Raw genomic sequence first — 12,355 nt, 5'->3', positions numbered from 1 at the left:
CTTTTACGAAGTGCATGGCCATAGCCCCGCTGAGACTGAAAGGCATGCGGGTACTCAATTACCTCGACGATTGGCTTGTCATAGCCCAATCAGAGGCACAGTTGATGATACACAAATTCTGGCTCCTCAACCATCTAGAATGTTTGGGTCTCAGGATCGATACCGCCAAGAGCTCAATGTCTCCTACCCAGAGGATATCTTTTCTGGGTACAGTCATAGACTCAATACAGATGAGGGCGCGGCTTACGTCACAGCGCGCCCTCTCTATTCAGAGCATGGAGGCGTCGTTCAAAGACGGCGTTTACGTTCCTCTCAAACGTTTCCAGAAGATGCTAGGTCTTATGGCCTCGGCATCGGCAGTACTCAAACTGGGTCTGTTACACATGCGCCCCCTCTAACGCTGGTTGAATTCCCGCGTCCCGGCCCGCACATGGCGATCGGGCCAGTTTCGCATCAAAGTGAACCACAGCTGTCTCAAAGCTCTGGCTCCTTGGAATGCGACCACCTGGTATCAGACAGGTGTTACTATGGGTAAAGTTACGAAGCGGAAAGTGGTCTCGACAGATGCATTCAACCTAGGTTGGGGTGCCCTACATGAAGACAAGCCAGTCTCTGGCCAATGGGCTTTGTCAGAGAAAAAGCTGCACATAAACTGTCTAGAGATGAAAGCCGTCATTCTATCGCTGAAAGCTTTCCTTCCGTACATAAAGGGTCACCACGTCCTGGTCCGAACAGACAACATGTCAGTGGTATCCTATATAAATCGCCAGGGCGGCCTGAAATCAGGCTCCCTACATTCCATGGCGAAACACCTCCTTATATGGGTAGAGCACTACCTGAGCTCCCTGAGAGCAGCTCACGTGCCAGGTATCCTGAATCAAGGTCCAGATATGTTATCCAGAGGCGGCATCAGGGAAACCAAATCCACAGTGCTCTTAAAAGCCCCGTTGTGGAAGAACCAAATATGGGTCTCAGAACTGACTCTCATGTCAGACGCAGCCCCATGGCCACCGGAAAAATCTGGTGTCCCCATCCCGAGCTGTGGGCTCTCCACGTACGGCTCATCAACGGATACCCGCGAACCTCTCTGAAAGAGTTCTGAACACTATTTCTGAAGCTAGAGCCCACGCAACCAGGCGGCTCTATGCACTGAAATGGTCGGTTTTCTCTAACTGGTGTACAGCACGAAACCTTGACGCACTCTCGTGCGAGGTAACAGAAGTGCTCTGCCTTCCTTCAAGAGCTAATGGACGCGGGTCGTTCCCCCTCCACGCTCAAAGTATACGTTGCCACCATAGCAGCTTATCATGCTTGCATCGCGGGACAATCACTGGGGAAAAGCGAGCTTATCGTACGCTTTCTTAAAGGTCCCGTTCTTCGTGATCCCACTGTTCAAACTTTAGTTAGTGTGTAATGTTGCTGTTAGAGCATAAATAATACCTGTAAAATTATAAAGCTCAAAGTTCAATGCCAAGCGAGATATTTTATTTAACAGAAGTTCCCTTTCAAAGCCTACAGCGAACGGCCGGCTTGGACTACATCCTGGTACTTCCTTCTTTAATTAAGTCAATAGAACAGTAGAACAGACTAACCTCCGCCCACAAGAATACGCGAAAAAGGGGGCGTGGTCTTGTTGCTGTCCCACGTGGAGAAGAGGAAGTGTCGCATGGAGAAAAGGAAGTGTTGCGTTTGACTGTGTTTGGCGCCATGTCGTCGAGACGCTGTTATTTTCATCCCGTAGTCAAATCACCTTTGTTTGGCTTTCCCAGGAACGCTGTAGAGATCATTGAGCGCATACATCTCCCCGTTAAGAGGCGTGACCTTTCTGTGCAAGTTACGTGCGCTAAGCTGCTGTCGAATCACAACACAGGAACCGTGCCACGTTCGCTAAGCTGCGGTCAAATCACAACACGGGAACCGCTGGCACAATCAGAACTCGTTACGTATTTCTAAAGGAGGAACTCATCAGCCTGTTTTTAGGACAGTGAAAACAGCGGTATACAGATAAGTAAATTGTGTGAAAAATACTGTTTTTTTTACACGCGAAACATGAACACATGTTATATTGCACACTGTAAACACAATCAAATCTTAAAAAAAAACACGAAGAACGGGACCTTTAAAGGGGCCAGAAGGCTGAATCCGCCTCGCCCCCCCTCAGTCCCGATATGGGACCTTGCTACAGTGTTGGAAGCCATGAAGGGCTCCACCTTTGAACCACTTCAGTCTGTGAGCATAAAGCACCTCTCACTTAAAACCGCTTTTCTGCTGGAACTGGCCTCAGTCAAGCGAGTGGGTGATTTGCACGCGCTCTCCGCGAGTGGTTCCTGTCTTGAGTTTGGGCCTAACGACTCCAGAGTCATCCTCAAACCTAGACACGGTTATGTTCCTAAAGTGCTTTCTACTCCCTTTAGGGCACAGGTCATTTCTCTTTCGGCCTTGCCCGCGTCGCAAGACAAAAAGGACGCTAATCTGCTCTGCCCAGTCAGAGCGCTGAGACTATATTTAGAGCGTTCCGCCCCCTTCAGGCAGTCGGAACAGCTCTTTGTATGCTTCGGTGGCCGCATTAGAGGACATGTTGTCACGAAGCAGAGACTCTCACACTGGATAGTGGATGTTATCTATATGGCTTATAAATCTAAAGACCTCATTTACCCTATAGGCATTAAAGCCCATTCAACTAGAGTCATGGCCTCGTCATGGGCATGGTCATGCGGCATACCACCAGAAGATATCTGTGCGGCGGCAGGCTGGGCCTCTCCGTCCACTTTTATCAGATTCTATAAACTGGAAGTCCCAGCTTTGCAAGATAGAATCCTTGCCATATAATAGGTTTTGCCAGTCTTTATTAACAGACTCGATTCGTCCAGTCTCCCTGTTCTATTTAAACCTGATATCCAATGGCGAAACACGGTCTTATATAGCCTCGAATATGCAAATTCAATTGACCTTGTTCGGCGGGAATTCTAGCGACCCCTATTGGATTAGCTCTCTCTGGGCCTCGCCACAGGCTCCTGCAGTTGCCGCGGCACAGCCAATCAGCTCGCGCTGTTCTATCGGCTGTGCAGCTGCACTGCGTTTTACATAAGACATTTTATTTAATAAAGTTTTTGCTTCATATTCTCGAGAAAAGGAGTTTTCCCATAACGCAATACTCGTTTCCTCTATCAGGGAACCGAGGTTACGTGAGTAACCGAGTACGTTTCACCTTGTAAACAATCTGTGAAGTGTAGTCCGTCGCACACGTTTTTTGCACATGCTCTGCTGACAGAAGGCATGAAAAGCAGTCGATTGCAGCACGAAACGTAACAGTTGCTCAGTCAGTGTTGATGCCCTTTGGCAGTTGTTGTTTTTATTCCGATTGTATTATGCATCTGTTCATGAGAATCGATCGGGTCACTCGCAACGGTGCGCCTAAATATTTTTCCGCAGTTGCGCGCAGTAATTTTCAGGCGCAATTGCGCCTAAAATAGTCGCTATGTAGAGCCCTGATATATATATATATATATATATACATATATATACATATATATATATATATATAAATAAACATTTAGCTGTGGTACCAAAATTACATTATTATGGTATTGGTACCGACTACTGGAATTTTGGTAGTGACATCCCTAGCTGGCAACATTTATTACCCAAATTACTGAACTATTATTTGGAGGAGCATTGTACACTTCAGGTTTGTTCATTCATAGGATCTTTTGTACTTCAGTAAAAAAGAGAAAAAGGTCCATTTATAATGTTTTGTTTCATAAAGCAACTGATTTTCAGTTATTTGTTATTTCTACTTATTTCCAGGCACAGAACACTTATTTTTTGAGAGTTGTTTAAGTGAGAGAAGATCCTGTTGTAATGTTAAATAATTTATTTTATAATTAAAAAAAATTTGCTTTGAAGAAAAAGTGTTTTTTTGTTTGTATATGCTGTCAATCATAGTTCTTAGAAATAAAATCCGCAAAAATCGGTATCGGCCGATTTCATTAACAAAAAAATCGGAATCGGCCAAGAAAATTGCAATCGGTGCATCTCTATTAAGAATGAAACCAACCTGTGTGTTCCTCAGTTTCTTCATGTTTCACTCTCAATGTTTCTTCAATCTTCACGTCTTCTCTCTCCTCTTTCTCTGTGTGTTCCTCAGTTTCTTCATGTTTCACTCTCAATGTTTCTTCAATCTTCACGTCTTCTCTCTCCTCTTTCTCTGTTTGTTCCTCAGTTTCTTCAATCTTCACGTCTTCTCTCTCCTCTTTCTCTGTTTGTTCCTCAGTTTCTTCATGTTTCACTCTCAATGTTTCTTCAATCTTCACGTCTTCTCTCTCCTCTTTCTCTGTTTGTTCCTCAGTTTCTTCATGTTTCACTCTCAATGTTTCTTCAATCTTCATGTCTTCTCTCTCCTCTTTCTCTGTTTGTTCCTCAGTTTCTTCATGTTTCACTCTCAATCTTTCTTCAATCTTCACGTCTTCTCTCTCCTCTTTCTCTGTTTGTTCCTCAGTTTCTTCATGTTTCAAACTGAATACCTTTTCAATCTTTATGTCTTCACTCTCCTCTTTAATGAACTCCATCTTTATAATAGTGTGTCACATGGATCATAGTTGTTTCAGCAGGATTTTTTCTGTGTGTTTGACCTGTTTAAGATGAGGATAATTAACAGAAGAAAAATAAATCCAAACTAAATCTCTGAGTGTGTCTCTCAGCTCCAGTTCAGTCTCAGTAACACTCAAAACTAGCACTACAAACTAATAAAATAACACAAATTATATATTTTTTATTTAATGATTGTAGATAGAAAATAATAGAGCGCTTTGAATCACTGAATAATTTTCCAAAGCAATTGATTCAATAGAGTTTCATAAAGCTCAGTTTCTCTCATCTCTACTCTCAAGAGACTGAACTCATGTTTATATGATGAACTGAGTCTCTATCAGCTCTAGTTCAGTCTCAGTAACACTCAACACTAGCACTACACACTAATAATGAACACTAGAGAGTGTGATAAAGCTCAGTTTCTCTCATCATCTCTACTCTCCAGTAGATTCGCTTCCTGCTTCGCTACTGTTCGGACGCTCTTGCTTACTGCTCCGCGCTTTGCTCTATCACTTCTATATTTTATCTCATAATTTCGACTTCAGCAAATCAGCACAGCGCTCAAACGACAAAGCTTGACTCCAATGATAAAATTCGAAACTCTGGTGACTGAATCACTAAACAAAAAGCGGAATATTTCAACCGACCAGCCTCCCACTGCCTTCAGCTTACATTCCGGAGAAGGAAAAACACAGCTGCCTACATTCAAAAGGATAAGAAAATGCCGCTTCTAGAATCTACTTGCTGCACAAACTGCCACAGACTTTTACAAAGGATTGCAATTCTTGAAACAAAGTTATTTGCGGAACCATCCAACCAGACGAATCACACAGCAGAGCTTCATCATGATCGCCCTCTGCACACTGCCGGTGAGTCCCATAAATGTAGTGCTACTCAACATGTAGAGAAACAAGTAACTGATCAACACACTAATCGATGGCACGAACAGGGAGCGAGACCCAAAGGCACTCGAGACATCAGATTGTCACGAGCATCACATATTGCCGCAGTAGCATGCTCTACCCCAGACACAAGGATTGCAAACACTAGTTTCCTACCACCAAATATACATCTTGAAAACAGATTTGAAGTGCTAATGAATGTGGGTGAGGAATCCGCAAATGTGATGAATGTGACCGAACACAGATTGAATCAGCCCGTAGCTAACTCTAATGCTAACAGGCGCTCAAGGTCGAGCAGACAGCGGCCCTCAGCTCAGAGCGCAGCCGAGCCCAGGACTCTGATAGTGGGCGACTCAACAATCAGAAACATTAGCAGCAGGGATACAACTACATGCTGCCTTCCACAAGCAACAGTTTCTGATGTCAACAGGGAACTTAAGAACATTCTGATGAAACATAAGACTTCAAATCGACTTATCATTCATGTGGGGAAGAACGATATTCAGAGAGAGCAGTCAGAACTTCTAAAGAGGGATTTTAATGAACTTTTTGAAACACTAAGAAAACTGAAAGTTCAGCTGTTCATCAGTGGACCACTTCCAGCAAAAGGAACAAATAGGTTTTCACGGCTACTTGGGCTTAATACATGGCTACAAAATACCTGCAACATGAAGGGAGTGAACTTTATTGACAACTTTAATCTCTTCTGGAGTCAGAGACAACTGTTTACATCAAATGGCCTCCACCCAAACAAACTCGGTGCAAGAGTGCTAAAGGACAATATTTATTTTTCCCTTCATCATCCTTCAGCTGTGTGTGCTAACCCACTCAACCTGGATGGCACACACACACCAGTACAGAGTATGGACGATCACAGGACTTCATTTCAGCATCTGAATGGACATGCGGTTGATACACCCCACAAGGACAATGATAACACCACGCAGCCACAACAACCACTTCTCATGGACACACTCCCAGCAGAGCCCCGCCCTCAGAGCTCACCACAGACACACTGTGACGGTAACATCTCAGCCCATACTGTGGAGTCTGTGGAGGCACTGGTAAAAATGGGGACCATCAGGGGTGAGACTGGTGAACTTTTACAACTTATATGTGATATAAGCAATAAGCTGGAAGAAATGTCACTCCTTCAACCGGACGATAACATATTGCAGCTTCCGGTAACACCAGAGAAACAGCCCTCCTCACCAGACATGTTATTCCTCTCTACAGCATCCCCACTTCTGAGCTTCACAGAGAAAATGGATTTTGTTTATACTGGAATCAGACAATCACACTCAATCGCTGCGAGCCCACAGATATCAACCAAAGAACGCAGAGCCCCACAACCACCAAAGACTGTAGGTCCAGCTCGCTCTACCCCTCCTCCTGTGAGATTTCTTCGGTCACAACGCCAGGGCACACACCCTCCTCCATCTGCACCAAAAACAACTGATACCAGCTCTCAGTGACGTGCCCTGGGTCCACGCAACGTCAACAGCAATCTTATCAAATGTTTACAAAACATGCGTGAATCCAGTGTGCCTGCTTCTTTCTCTATTTCTGTTCTGTTACGTGATAGAAAGTCCAAGGCTTTCTCAGGCCGTATGGCAAACCCATCTAATCTGCTGCCTGTTAATTGTCAAACTAAGATTACTGTGGGGGAAAAAATTAAAATTAATAATGTTAAGTTAGCACTTTTGAACATCCGTTCACTTAAAAACAAATCATTTCTAGTCAACGACTTAATATCCACAAACAACCTAGATTTTTTGCTTCTAAATGAAACGTGGCTAGAAGACAGCTGCAGTGCAACAGTCCTCAATGAAACAGCCCCTCCTAACTTTACTTTTATGAGTGTCTGCAGACCAGTCAGAAGGGGCGGGGGGGTCGCAGCACTATTTAAAGATGTCTATCAATGTAAGCAAGTATCATTTGGTGACTATTTGTCTCTAGAATATCTGGGCATTGTGCTTAAAGGTGCACCACGCATCCTGCTTATCATTATTTATAGGCCTCCGAAATATTCTCCGGCCTTTATTGATGACTTTACAGAGCTTTTATCAGCAATCTCATCTGAGTATGACTGTTTTACTATTGCTGGGGATTTTAACATTCACATTGACAATGCTGAATCCAGTACAACAAAAGATCTCATGACTGTTCTTAACACTTTTGATTTGACACAACATGTACACGGACCCACACATGATCGTGGACACACTCTAGATTTACTCATCAGTAAGGGTCTAAACATTTCACCGATAGTTATTAAGGATGTGGCACTGTCTGATCATTTCTGTATTTCTTTGATATATCAATCTCTCCTGCCATTGAAACTAGATCTGTCTCTGTCAAAAAGAGATGCTTAAATGAGAACACTAGTGTGCTGTTTATGAAGGCAATATCTCTAACACCAAGCATATCTGCAAACTCTGTTGATTTTCTCCTTGACTCTTTTAACTCAAAAGTTAAGAGTGTAATTGATGATATTGCTCCTGTGAAAGTCAGAAAAAAGAGTGGCAAACAAAAAGCACCCTGGAGAAACTCAACAGCAGTGCAATTAATGAAAAGACAATGCAGGAAATCGGAACGCTTGTGGCGAAAGACAAAACTTGTAGTCCATTACAACATCTATAAAAACAGTCTTCGTGCTTTCAATGTGGAACTAGGCAAAGCTAGACAGACCTTCTTTTCAAATATTTTAAACAGAAACATAAACAACACACGCAGTCTTTTTGCTACTGTTGAGAGACTAACAAACCCCCCGAGTCACATTCCCAGTGAAATGCTCTCAGACAGCAAATGCAGTGAGTTTGCCTCCTTCTTCTCCGAGAAAATCATTAATATCAGAAATGCGATCAGCACATCGTTGAGTTGCTCTGAGGTGAGTCAGATGAGACCACAACCTCAGAAAGTTATCATGACTGATTTCGAAGCAATTGATGGTAAAATTTTAGAAGAAATGGTACAGCACCTTAAAACATCAACCTGCGCTCTTAACACACTCCCCACTTCTTTTTTCAAAAGTGTGTTTAACTGTTTAGAAGCAGATCTCCTAGAAGTGGTAAACGCCTCACTTCTTTCTGGGACTTTTCCAAACTCACTTAAAACTGCAGTAGTAAAGCCTCTCCTTAAAAAGAGCAATCTGGATAACTCCATACTGAGCAACTACAGACCAATCTCAAATCTCCCCTTCATAGGCAAGATCATTGAAAGAGTTGTTTTCAGTCAGCTGAACAAATTCTTGAACTCAAACGGATACTTTGACAATTTTCAATCTGGTTTCCGACCGCATCACAGCACAGAGACAGCGCTCATAAAGATTATAAATGATATTCGCCTCAATACAGATACAGGCAAAACATCGATTCTGGTACTACTGGACCTCAGTGCTGCATTCGACACTGTTGACCACAACATACTTCTTGACAGGCTAGAAAATTGGGTTGGGCTTTCTGGAATGGTCCTCAAATGGTTCAGGTCATACTTAGAAGGGAGAGGTTATTATGTGAGTATAGGTGACCATAAGTCTGAGTGGACATCCATGACATGCGGAGTCCCACAAGGGTCAATTCTTGCACCACTCCTTTTCAATCTGTATATGCTGCCACTCAGCCAAATAATGAAAAATAACAAAATGGCTTACCACAGTTATGCTGACGACACCCAGATCTACTTAGCCCTATCACCTAATGACTACAGCCCCATTGACTCTCTATGTAAATGCATTGATGAAGTTAACAGTTGGATGTGCCAAAACTTTCTTCAGTTAAACAAAGACAAAACTGAAATTACTACATTTGGAAACAAAGATGAAATTCTCAAGGTGAATGCATATCTTGAGGCTAAAGGCCTGAAATCAAAAAATCAAGTCAGGAATCTTGCTGTGATTTTGGAGTCTGACCTGAGTTTCAATAGTCATGTCAAAGCAATAACTAAATCCGCTTACTATCATCTCAAAAATATATCAAGAATTAGATGCTTTGTTTCCAGGCAAGACTTAGAGAAACTCGTTCATGCTTTTATCACCAGCAGGGTGGACTATTGTAATGGTCTCCTCACCGGCCTTCCCAAAAAGACCATTAGACAGCTGCAGCTCATACAGAACGCTGCTGCCAGGATCCTGAGCAGAACCAGAAAATATGACCATATCACACCAGTCCTCAGATCTTTACACTGGCTTCCAGTTACATTTAGGATTGATTTTAAAGTGCTATTACTTGTATATAAATCACTCAATCACCTAGGACCTCAATACATTGCAGATATGCTGATTAAATACAAACCCAACAGATCACTCAGATCATCAGGATCAAGTCAGTTAGAAATACCAAGGGTTCACTCAAAGCAAGGAGAGTCTACGTTTAGCTATTATGCCAGCCGTAGCTGGAACCAGCTTCCTGACCAGATCAGATGTGCTCCAACAGTAGCCACTTTCAAATCCAGACTCAAAACACATCTGTTCAGCTGTGCATTTACTGAATGAGCTATGCCACTGTACGTGCTTTGTCCGAACTGCTTGCATTTTAATTTATATTCTTAAATTTAACCCTGTTTTTATTTTTATTTTTAATTATACTCTTTATTTTTATCTTTCAATATTTTCTTTATTTTTTATTTCTTTTAATTCCTATTATAACTGTAACATTTTTATTTCATTTCTGTGTAAAGCACTTTGAATTGCCACTGTGTATGAAATGTGCTATACAAATAAACTTGCCTTGCCTTGCCTAAAAAGTGGTATAAAAATATTTTTAATTCAGAATATAATTTTGTCAGTGTGTTAATGTCAAAGCAATAACTAATGACGACCCGAGAAGCGATTGCTACTTTAGAAAGTTAACTAGTCGCAAGTTTGAGGTAAAATGCACTTGGGTTGTCGATGCTGTGATTCAAATATTAAATAATGTTATGTCATGTGTTTACACTTACACTGAATGTTTGGTGAGTAGGCTATTGTATAGGGTACATTTAGTATAGGGTGTGAAAATTGTACAGCTGTGGTATTTGTATAGCTTTAGCTCAATTTAGGTTTAGCTGCTGTATAATTGTATTTTAGCTCAAAAGTTGGTTGAATACATGCGGTTCTGTGTAATTAAATAGCATTCTGTGGACAACTTATCTTATATAGAGAGGACATTTACATGAGCAGACAGAGAGCATTTAAGTCATTGCTTATAGTAACTCATCAGGAGCAAAGTCTGGCCTAAGGAAATTCCCCCATGCAGCTTTGATGTGTCTAAAAGCTAACATTACAGTAACTTTTCTTTAACAGAGTAGAAATGGAAGAGAATATGTCTGTCACGTTTTACTTGTTAAAGGGATAGTTCACCAAAAAATGAAACATCTGTCATCATTTACTCACCCTCAAGTTGTTTCAAACCTGTATGAGTTTCTTTGTTCTGCTGAACACAAAAGAAGATATTTTGAAGAACGTTTGTAACCAAGCAGAGAGAGCAACCGTTGACTACCATAGTAGGGAAAACAAAAATATCTTCTTTTGTGTTCAGCAGAACAAAGAAACTCACACAGGTTTGGAACAACTTGAGGGTGAGTAAATGATGACAGAAGTTTCTATCCCTTTAACATCTTGGTTTCTTGACTGGTTGCTGACATAAGTGTAGCTCTAGATGTGAGTGCAAAGATTTTGCAAACACAAGTTACAAATACCCTGGGGGCTAAGCCCCCCCTGTCTTCCGATCCAAGTGACGTCCCTGCTCAGCATACCTTCAGGTGGTCATTCATGCTTATTTTTTAGGAAGAGATGATCGTTTGCATTCACGCACATGCGCATCGCGCGGCCGCTTGAACTGTGATCAGTGATCAGTCAAGCCAAATAGAGCGTCAAAATGGCATTTATTGTTTGAATCTCGTGATAACATGGACTGGATACTTAATATGCTCGTGTGGGAACTCGGATTGAAGTGTGTTCCGCGCTTGAAACAAGACGACTGTGAACTGTTAAAGATTGCACTCGGTTACACGCGTGCACTAGGGATGCACCGAATATTCGGCCACCGAAAATTTTCGGCCGAAAATGCCCCAAAAGTGCATTTTCGGTTTTCGGCCGAAAGACTTTTATCACCGAAACAACATGGCCGAAATGTTGTGATGACGCAAACAGAAACCGCGACCTGCACGTGCTTGCCTGAAGCAACATGTCTGCAGTGTGGACGTATTTCAGTATATCTGAGAAACACACACGTCTGCTCCATGCACAAGCACTGACAGCCAGAGCTCATGTTCTCGATGAGAAGAGGACCAGACTTCACTGTGAAACCGAACGCAATCTTTAACAGTGGGCATGTTTTAAGCGCGGAACACACTTCAATCTGGCGGCGGCGCGCGCGCGCGTGAACGGGATCATCTGCGAACGCGATCGATCATCTCTTCCTTAAGAATAAACATGAATGAACATCTAAGGTGTGTTGAGGATACATTACAACTTACTGTCACGTATCATATGTGGTGTAATCGCTCAGTCAGTGTTTCAACGGCAGAAAGACCTCAATATAACTGCTGTAAACTAAACAGTCATGTAGCATCACATTTACCTCAGGCACCTCAGTGTCCACATCTGTTATTTCACTAGAAAAATCAACTCTTTCACTAAATATATGACCTATATTAGCCGTTATATTCATTATATTCTATTTAACCTGTTAATGATATCTTGATTATTTCATGTATGTTTAAATAAAATGACAGACACTGTGTATAAATGATTATATTTCAACAACGAATTGGATAAAAAACTATTTTATGATTAGATTTAGAAGTTATTGCAAAAACTGCCTTTTGTGAAGTGTACATGTTTGTGTATTATGTTATTTGAGTGTTGATTATTAGACCTGAAA

At 42.0% G+C, this 12,355-nt stretch overlaps 1 protein-coding gene across 1 annotated transcript in view; it reads right to left on the bottom strand.

The window, feature by feature from the left end:
* The window catches only part of LOC307131318 (tripartite motif-containing protein 16-like), a 390,938-nt gene extending 386,759 nt beyond the window's left edge, over positions 1-4,179 (bottom strand). The window contains exon 1 of the mRNA XM_079824906.1: positions 4,058-4,179. The gene's annotated coding sequence lies outside the window, so the exon portion shown is untranslated. The remainder of the gene's footprint in view (positions 1-4,057) is intronic.
* Positions 4,180-12,355: the final 8,176 nt, after the last annotated feature.

Source organism: Gobio gobio, assembly GCF_949357685.1.
Source record: "Gobio gobio genome assembly, chromosome: 1".
In the NCBI taxonomy this organism is placed as follows: Eukaryota; Metazoa; Chordata; class Actinopteri; order Cypriniformes; family Gobionidae; genus Gobio; species Gobio gobio.
The sequence above is the reverse complement of the archived record's forward strand: the minus strand, read 5'-3'. Positions and strand labels throughout refer to the sequence as shown.